The sequence below is a fragment of the Rhinatrema bivittatum genome, chromosome 3 (genome assembly GCF_901001135.1).
Source record: "Rhinatrema bivittatum chromosome 3, aRhiBiv1.1, whole genome shotgun sequence".
NCBI classification, from domain to species: domain Eukaryota; kingdom Metazoa; phylum Chordata; class Amphibia; order Gymnophiona; family Rhinatrematidae; genus Rhinatrema; species Rhinatrema bivittatum.
The window spans coordinates 542,319,009-542,329,401 of record NC_042617.1 but is presented as its reverse complement, the minus strand read 5'-3'; the positions used below and the strand labels follow the sequence as shown (position 1 = coordinate 542,329,401).

Genomic DNA, 10,393 nt, shown 5'->3' with positions numbered 1-10,393 from the left:
CAAAATAGTTATGACAAAGTATGATCTCTGATAAGTCGTACAGAAATCGAGATGGTATTCTATGCGGTTGCGTCCTTCTGGATAAAATCTCTTTAATGAGGATTAAGGCTTCTTTCTGGGGTATGTTGGTGTAAAGAGCCTCGATGTCCAGGGTGACCAGGTAACTGTCTGCCGGGACTGTTTGTAATAATGCCAATTTGCGCAGCATATCCGAGGTATCTTGTATATATGATTTTGCTGTTGGAACTTCTGATCTCAAAAAATGATCTATAAATTTAGCCAATGGTTCTAAAATGGAACCATTGGCTGAGATGATGGGACGATGCGGTGGATTGATGAGGGTCTTGTGTATCTTAGGGACCCCATATATTACTGGAGTTCTCGGATGTTGCACCCTGAGGAAGTTGTATTCTCTGGTGGTTATATAACCTTTGTGTAGGGCTTCCTCTAGAAGGTGTTGTATCCTGTCCTGTATCATGGAAGTGGGATCTCCATCCAGCGGTTGGTAAAATTTATGGTCCTGTAATTGTCGCAATATTTCCGCCTTGTAGTCTGGTGAATCTAATATGACTACTGCTCCTCCTTTATCAGCAGGTTTAATGATGATGGACGGGTTTGTAGCGAGAGTGAACATGGCCTGGCGTTCTTCTCTGGATATATTGTAAAAAGTATGTGTGCTATTTTTTTCTAGCTGTGCAATATCTCTCAAGTGGATTCCACCGGGCCCCATCAACGAACAAATTAAGGCGTATCAAACCCTAGTCTTGAGAGATATTGCACAGCTAGAAAAAAATAGCACACATACTTTTTACAATATATCCAGAGAAGAACGCCAGGCCATGTTCACTCTCGCTACAAACCCGTCCATCATCATTAAACCTGCTGATAAAGGAGGAGCAGTAGTCATATTAGATTCACCAGACTACAAGGCGGAAATATTGCGACAATTACAGGACCATAAATTTTACCAACCGCTGGATGGAGATCCCACTTCCATGATACAGGACAGGATACAACACCTTCTAGAGGAAGCCCTACACAAAGGTTATATAACCACCAGAGAATACAACTTCCTCAGGGTGCAACATCCGAGAACTCCAGTAATATATGGGGTCCCTAAGATACACAAGACCCTCATCAATCCACCGCATCGTCCCATCATCTCAGCCAATGGTTCCATTTTAGAACCATTGGCTAAATTTATAGATCATTTTTGAGATCAGAAGTTCCAACAGCAAAATCATATATACAAGATACCTCGGATATGCTGCGCAAATTGGCATTATTACAAACAGTCCCGGCAGACAGTTACCTGGTCACCCTGGACATCGAGGCTCTTACACCAACATACCCCAGAAAGAAGCCTTAATCCTCATTAAAGAGATTTTATCCAGAAGGACGCAACCGCATAGAATACCATCTCGATTTCTGTACGACTTATCAGAGATCATACTTTGTCATAACTATTTTGCATTTGAAAAACAGTATTTTTTGCAGATTCATGGGGTTGCTATGGGGTCCCCGGTTGCCCCTGACTTGGCTAATCTCTTTGTTGCACAATTCGAAGAGGCCACGGTTTATCCCTCAAGATATTTCAGCCATGTCAAACAATGGACAAGGTATATAGACGACATATTTTTCGTCTGGACAGAAACAGAAGCCCTTCTATTACAATTCCACCAGTGGTTGAATCAGGCTCATCCCAATTTGAAATTCACAATCACATATCACAAAAGTTCGATATCATATTTGGATATCAATATCATCAACACTGGATCGACTCTGCAGACCACTCTATACAGAAAACCGACAGACCGCAACAATTTATTACGTTTTGATAGTCATCACCCCAGAAGATTCAAGGAGGGTCTACCGGTGGGGCAGTTTTTCAGGATACGTAGACTTTGTTCAGAACCAGAAGACTTTCACACACAGGCACAGGCTTTGACCACACGGTTCAGGGTCAGAGGCTATCCGAAACAGGTTATTAGACATGCATATAAACGAGCAACATTTCAGATAGGACCAGTCTCCTCCAATATAAGACCAAACCAGATGCTCCAGATTAATTTGTGTATTACCACACACACAACTCACCGCGCAAATAAGGAATGTACTTATAAAATATTGGCATGTCCTCAGTCCTTATCCAGAATTTACCAATCAGCCCATGTTCTCGTATTCAAGAGGCCGTAACATACGGCAGCATGTGACCAAGGCAGCACTACCAGAACTAGTGAAACCAGTCATCACAGGACAAACCGCCTGTGGCAAATGTATTTTTTGTCCACAAGCACATCTTGGCATCGTATGGCATCATCCTCGCACAGGACAGGCAGTAAAATTAAATGATGATGTAGATTGCAATACCGACTACGTCATCTATGCACTGCAGTGCCCCTGTCCCAAGATCTACGTAGGAAGAACAACACGGAAAATCAGGATCAGGCTTACCGAGCACAAATGCCGTATTAATAACAAGGATGCGAAAGCTCCTACGGTGCAGCATTGCATCGACTCAGGACACACATTTGGAGATCTTACATGGATAATTTTGGAACATATTCGATCCGCATGGAGAGGGGGAGATAGAGATAACACTCTCAATCGCAAAGAAAATGAATGGATTTACCGCCTCAGTTCCCTGGAACCGGAAGGATTAAATGATAAAATAGAGTGGATGACGATGATCTGAAATCTGTCAGCGACGTAACTCATACTACCGACATCAACTGTCCACACATTGCGTCAGCACAGCTGCACGTCATCAGCACCACCCTCCCACGTCATCATGACAGCATCCTTTAAAAATGGCGTTCAGCAAGCCCGCTCTCGCCTTAGTGAAAGCAGCCGCTCAAGAACCAGCCGCTTCAAACTCCCGGAGCATTCTTGACCGCCACACTAACGCCTAGTCCACGTCTTCGACAACGCCGCAACAGCATGTATGTATCAGCTCGGATGCATAGTGACCACATTCAGTGGCATTTATAAGTCACGAATATTCAGGATGTAAGTAATGGTATGTCTTTTATGTTATACAGCATTCTGCAACAATTTAGCAGCTTCTCGTTCAAACGTCCCGCCCTTGAAGAAGGAGCCGCAGCTCCGAAACACCGTGGTGTCGGGCAGCTCGAGACAGACTGAGTTAATATGAGATAAGTGCAGCGTTTGTGGATTATAACAATATTTAACCATTCTGGTAGAGTTACCTAATGATTAGAAGCCACTGTTGGCTCACAGACACGATAGTGGAACCACCTCGAGGTCCTATCGTATGAAGGTAAACTCTACCCACATCTATACATGACATGTTTTTTCTTTGTGATAAAAAAAATGGAACATGTCTTGCCCTTAGGTAGATTCCGGCAATCCCAATATTTTCAAGTTACTTTGCTCTAATTCTCCAAATCCTCTGGTTTTTCTTCCAGCTGATTATATTGTCATTCCAAAGCATCTATTTTAGCACTATAAGAGGTAAGACCCATTTCCACATCATGTACTCTCTGATCTATATGTGATCCATTTTTTCTGCTCTGAAAAAGTGGCTCCTAGGTTTTCAACTTTCATAACTACTCAGTCCAGCTTTTCATCAATACTCTTTTTAATTTGTCCGAAAAAGCATCAAAATACTTTTTAAGAATCTCCTCCAACGTTGTTAAGAATTGGGCCCCAAGGCACTCACCATCCTCTGATGAGGAATCTGCCATTGTATGAGATCCTTTCTCTTGCACAGTTTTTTCAGTTAATTTCTTCTTTTTGTCTTCCTTTTCCGCCCACATATTGGTAATAGACCTCTTAGGCACACTTTAGACAGCATATCTAACAGTTAATGGCTGCAATATTATTCAAAAAAGGTATAATAAAAGAGGCCAAATAGGTGCCCTATCAGGGAGCTGCTAATGCTCTTAGTACATCATGTGATCCCACCCAAGGCAATATTTTCAATAACTGATTCTGAGAAAGAATCTTGCCTGGGAGTTCCTGAATCAGAAATTGAAGGGCTAGTAGCTGAAGAGAATTTGGGAGAATTAGCCAGTAGCATTTTATCCTCTAGTGCAGTGATGGGGGATATAGATAATAATACTGACGATGATGACATAACTTACAGCAAGAGCAGGCAGCACAGGTAGAGAATATGAGTGATGCTCCTGTCATTTTCCCTCAGGTCCACCATCAAACTGAACTCCAGTGCTAGTATCAGTCTAGACATCCCTTATCTGTAAGACATCCCTTATCTGTAAGACATCCCTTATCAGTAAGACATCCCTTATCTGGAGGCACTTTAAAGTGAGTGAGGAGCTATTCATTTTAATAAGGATATCAGCTGAGGGAAGCAAGTAGGGATTCTAAAAAACACTAGTATTTAGCATCACCTGCAGAAGAAGCACCAGCTAGCACTGGCATCAGGGAAGAGTGACAGTACTAGTTTAAGGACTCCTTCTGCCTGTCAAAGTACATGCCAGGGGAAAAGGGTTGAGAAGGGGACATAAGAACTTAAGAAATGGGTCAGACTAAGGGTCCATCAAGCCCAGTATCCTGTTTCCAACAGTGGCCAATCCAAGTCACATGTACCTGGCAAGTACTCAAACTTTAGATAGATCACAAGCTTCTATTGCTTATTAATTACCACAATAGCAGTTTATGGATTTAACCGCTAGGACTTATCCAAACCTTTTTTAGACCTAATAACACTAACTGCTGAAACCACATCCCCTGGCAATGAATTCCAGAGTTTAACTATGCGCTGAATGAAAAGAATTTCTTCAATTTGTTTAAATGTGCTGCTTGCTAACTTCATGGAGTGCCCCTGGTCCTTCTATTATCTGAGAGAGTACATAACCAATTTACATTAACTTGTTTAAGTCCTTTATGATTTTATAGACTTCTATCATTTCACCCCCAATCGTCTCTTCTCCAAACTGAACAACCTTTACTGAAAGTCCTGGTGGTCCAGTGGGGTCCCGGGAGCGATCTCCCCTTCTCGGGTCGTTGGCTGCCACTAATCAAAATGGCGCCAATGGTTCTTTGCCCTTATCATGTAACAGGGGCTATCGGTGCCATTGGTCGGCCCCTGTCACATGGTTGGAGCAATGGATGGCCCGTGACATTTTTTAAGGTGGCGCCGGCGTTTCCTTTTGGTTCGGCCGATCACATCTCTAATAAATATAGCAGAATGATGAATCTAGGGGTTAGCTAATGACATTTCTTTTGCAAGGGTGCTAGTTTCATTATTTTCTTCTGTTTTGTTTTTTACATTCATATGGGAACTTCTCCTCTATTATGTGTTAATATATGAGGGGTTCTTTCTTTCTGTAATTGAACTATCTCATCTTCTTCGGCCCAAACTATGGCTTTCTGAATTAATTCAGGATAAGATATAAAGGCACAGTCTGTTAATCTCTTCTTCATTTATTGACGAAGGCCAGCATCTCTAATCCCAATCACAAATCTCTCCTTTAGCATAGCCTGTGCATTGCCCATACATTCCAGATCTCTAGATATTGCTCTATTCATTTTTTCCAAAAGACAATATGCATAAGTTCTCAAGTCTTCTTCATATAATTGCTTGCAGTAATAGAATTCTTGAACCCATACACTAATGAGTACTTTATCTCCATAGACTATTTTTAATTGCTCGAAAAAATCTTCAATATCCCTTAACTGATCTGCTGTCATAAATTTTATGGTATCTCGAGCTTGACTTATTAAATGATCTTTTACAACTTCCAGTTGGTCCATTTGAGGAATACAAAGTACTTTGAGTGTTACGAGTGCCGTCTGCGGCAGACCCACGGCATGGCCCTCTTACGTTTCTACAGTAATTCCAGCTCCCGGTTCCTCCTCGTTGGTGGTGGTGGGCAGTCAGCTTTGTCCTCGGGCTTCCCTTGGTGCCTCTGGCCTTGCTGCAGACCCTGGCGTTCCTGGTCCTGCTACTAATTCTTGTCTGGCCCCTTCGCGTGGCCCACGGAGAGATGACACTACTCACACCGCGCCCCTCCCTAGGCGTGCATGCACCATTGATGCTTAAGTAGGGACCATGGCAGGAACCTAGCAGCGGCCCAGGATGATGACGTCAACGCTGCTACAGTATTGGGGAACAGAGAAAAAGCAATGGGTTAGTCAGGAAATGATGTGGAGAGAGTGTTAATAGCATTTTAGTACAGCCTATTGACTACTGAGGTAATTGTGAAAAGACAGCTGGAGCTGCTAAAGGTTAAGTTCACAGATAGCTGTGATGAGTCATGAGGCCATTGTGTATGTCAGACCCAGGGTGATGCTGTTAGTTTTGTTAATGAGCTCCAGTTCAGCAGCTACAACCATGACCCTGTCAGACAATCTTTATACCGTGTTTCCCCGATAGTAAGACACCCCTGATAGTAAGACGTAGTGGGAATTTTAGGGGGGTCGGCTAATGTAACACATCCCCGAAAGTAAAGACGTACCTGTCATTTAAAAAAAAAAAAAATTTTAAATACCTGCGGAGGGCCGCGTGGGTCCAGGCGGCTGGCGGCGGGAGCCGGGTGGTCGCGTGTTAAATCTAGGCCGGGTCGCACAGGCGCGCATTCATTCACTGCCGGTGGGGGGCTGCCTCGGCAGCCCCCACCGGCAGTGAATGAATGCGCGCACAGGCCCACAGCGCCTGTGCGACCCCTGCGATTCGCCGCTGGGGGCTGCCGCTGGGGGCTGCCGGTGGGGGCTGCCGGTGGGGACTGCGGCAGTGAATGAATTCATTCATCCAGGCGGAGGAGCCGGCTGCTTTCGCCGCTGCCGGCTGCTTTCGGCGCTCAAGGCAGTCACATGCTGTGACGTCAGCCCCCACCGGCAGTGAATGAATGCGCGCCTGTGCGACCCGGCCTAGATTTAAACACGCGACCGCCCGCCGGCCGTCTCGAACTAACGCGCGTCCACCCGCCCCCCCGCTGCCGCCGCCGCCGCCTGGAACAAGCGCCCACCCGCCCGCGGCCTAGATTTAACATGCGACCACCCGGCTCCCGCCGCCAGCCGCCTGGACCCACGCGGCCCTCCAACAGGTATTTAAAAATAATTTTTTTTTGAACACTCAGGTTTTTTTTTCCAATATAAGACATACCCTGAAAGTAAGACATAGTGGGACTTTGGGGGTAAAAAGAAAGTAAGACGCTGTCTTATATTCGGGGAAACACGGTATTAGAAAGAAACAAGCAGAGATGGCTTCTTTAGTGTAGTGGTTATCATGTTCACCTAACACAAAAAAGTCCCTGGTTCAAAACCTTGCAGAATCAATTGCTAGTTTTAATGTTCTGCCTCCTCCCAGTCTTCACCTGTCTCGGGACAGACATGCCCAGTAACATTCTAGAGCATATGCAGCCCTCCCTAATCCAAAGTGGTGAAGTGCCTACCATCACAGGCATTTTGCATTAATTCTTGCAACCCATCTCAATCCCTTAATATACAACTGTGGAAGTTAAAGTGCTTTTTAAGATTTCAAGAAAGATTTCAAATATTACACATGAAATAAAACATCGAAGCCTAGTAACCAAATATGATGTAATAATGTGCGAAAGCTTATTAAGAAAGACAAGTAGAGACACAACATACGTATCAGAGATAAGAGCAGAAAGAACCATGTCCTGCATCTCTGGCTTTCTCTGTCAGCATCAGAGCCAGTGTGATGCTGTTAGTTTGTTAATGAGCTCCAGTTCAGCAGTTACATCCTGGAGTAATCCTTTGAAGTTTCTCTGTAGGAGAATAGCTACCTTAAGGTCAGATAGAGAATGTCCTGGACGGTTGAAATGTCCTGATACTGGTTTCTGAACATTGCCATTTCTCATGACAGATTTATGTCCATTTATTCTTTTCCTTATAGATTGACTTGCTTGTCCAATGTAGACATCAGAGAGACAAGGCATGTATTGTATCACATTGGAGGAAGAGCAGTGAAAGGGGCCGGATGTTGTAGTTGATGTTATCGGGTCATGTGATGGTGTTGTCTGGCTTAATCTGTGGACAGAATTGGCATCTGGGTTTCCGGCTGGGTCTGGTACCTACGTTGGTGTCATTGTTGTAAAATTCACGGTTGCTGGTGAATATCTGTCTGAGATTGGGATCAGGATACTGCCCTTAATTGACCATCCGTGCGATCCAGCTTGTCATGTCTGCTTTTTCAATTAGAACCCAAAATGTATTGAAAAATAAGCCTGAGGTTCTAAAGTATAGGATGAGCATGTCAGAAATGTGATTTGAACCCAAGCCTCCATCAGGAGACCAGAACACCCAGTGCAGGGAAGCAGGAAGACTTGAGTGTGGTGCCTTGGGCCACTCGGCCATTCTAACAAGGGAAAACCAAGTTGGGAAGATCTCCAACTGTGCAGTACAGGTGGTGTTGGGAGGGGGTGGGGGGCATAACCTTTAACCGTCCTCTACTGACAGACCTAGCTGGAGGGCAAGAAGGCGGCAATCCAGCACGACCTCTGCATTTCAGCTGCAAATATAAAATATTAAGCAGGTAAATGATTTTTACCCTAGGACAATGATTCCTGAATGCCATTCACCCATGACCCTGTCAGACAATTTTTATATTAGAAAGAAGCCAGCAAAGACACAAGGGACTGAGTTTCTGTAGTGTAGTGGTTATCACATTCGCCTAACACGCGAAAGGTCCCTGGTTCAAAACCAGGCAGAAACAATTCCTAGTTTTAATGTTCCGCCTCCTCCCAGTCTTCACCTGTTTCGGGACAGACATGCCCAGTATCATTCTAGAGCATGTGCAGCCCTCCCTAATCCAAAGTGGTGAAGTGCCTACCATCACAGGCATTTGGCATTAATTCTTGCAACTCATCTCAGTCCCTTAATATACAACTGTGGAAGTTAAAGTGCTTTTTAAGATTTCAAGAAATATTTCAAATATTACACATGAAATAAAACATCGAAGCCTAGTAACCAAATATGACCTAATAATGTGCGAAAGCTTATTAAGAAAGACAAGTAGAGACACAACATATGTATCAGAGATAAGAGCTGAAAGAAACATGTCCTGCATCTCTGGCTCTCTTGGGGGGGTCAGGAGGGGGCCCCTGACCCCCCCCCCAAGGCTTGCCAAAAATCCCTGGGGGTCCAGCAGGGGTCCGGGAGCGATTTCGTTGTCGGCTGCCAGAAATCAAAATGGCGCCGATAGCCAGGGCAAAGGTAGCGCCGGCGCCATTTTGAATATTGGCAATACGGTGCGAGTGCAGGAGGTCGCTCCCAGGCCCCCTCTGGACATTTGGCAAGTCTTGTGTGGGTCAGGAGGCCCCCCCAAGCTGGCCAAAAGTCCCTGGGGGTCCAGCGGGGGTTCGGGAGTTTCGGGAGCGATCTCCTGCGATCTCCTGCATTCGTGACGTCGGGTGACAGGAACCAAAATGGCTCCGGCGCTACCTTTGCCCTGTCATATGGTAAGGGCAAAGGGCCACCGGCGCCATTTCTATTAACTCAGCCGTGGCCCGAGAGCGGGAGATCGCGCCGGGACCCCCCCCCCACTGGACCCCAGGTAATTTCAAACATTTTGTGGGGGTTCTGGAGGGTGGGGGATTTGTTTTAAAGGGTCGGGGTGGGTTTTAGGGTTTATTTGGTGTGCCGGTTTTCCCGCCGATTTACGATTTTACGATTTTTTAACAAAAAAAAAAACATGACGATCAGATTTCCCTCCCCCCCAGCCAAAATCGATCATTAAGACGATCGATCACATGATTCACATCCCTAGTTCTCTCTCCTCGAGGGCCCTCGTTCCTGACTATTTGCTGATTCTCTTCTGCCTGGAAGCCACCACTGTCTACATCATTGTGAGTTACCACCGCTCTCTCAGAGCTTTTCCTGGAACCATGTACTTGCTCCTCGAGGGCCTATCCTTTTCAGCTCCTGAGCTCCCTGAGACCAATATGTGAGTGTTGTCATCTAAGTTCTGTTCATGAACTCTACATACACTGCCTACTCACTGTCTACAGTTTCTCAACAGCTCAGCCATCCAGGTATTGCTGTTCCAGTATCTGAGGGACTGCAGCCCTGCCATGCACTTCAGTTCACTACTGCTACCTCTGGTGGTTTCAAGACCTGTTTAATAAAAGAACTAGTGTGTGTCTGTCTCCATACTCTAAGCCTAGCTGGTGGTCCCTCTCGGGATCTCCCCCGGGGGCGTGGTCATCTGGCACCGGCCCAAGGATCCACCCACTACTAACTCCAGCAGTCTATAACTACAGATTGCTACTCTGCCTACAGAATACATCAGATTGCTACTCCTATCTGATTGCTCCTCCCATCAATATAGCGAAGTATGACACTTTTATTATTTTTTTTTATAATTTATATTTTTATTAAATTATAACATTTATACACAAATGCAATAATCAAGAAAATAAAGTAACAATAAATTTCTCACATT

The 10,393-nt window shown here is 45.0% G+C and overlaps 1 non-coding gene across 1 annotated transcript; it reads left to right on the top strand.

Annotated features, from left to right (window-relative positions):
* The first annotated feature begins 8,592 nt into the window (after nt 1-8,592).
* Nucleotides 8,593-8,665, top strand: TRNAV-AAC. The gene has a single exon. It is a non-coding gene; the product is annotated as a tRNA-Val (tRNA).
* Nucleotides 8,666-10,393: the final 1,728 nt, after the last annotated feature.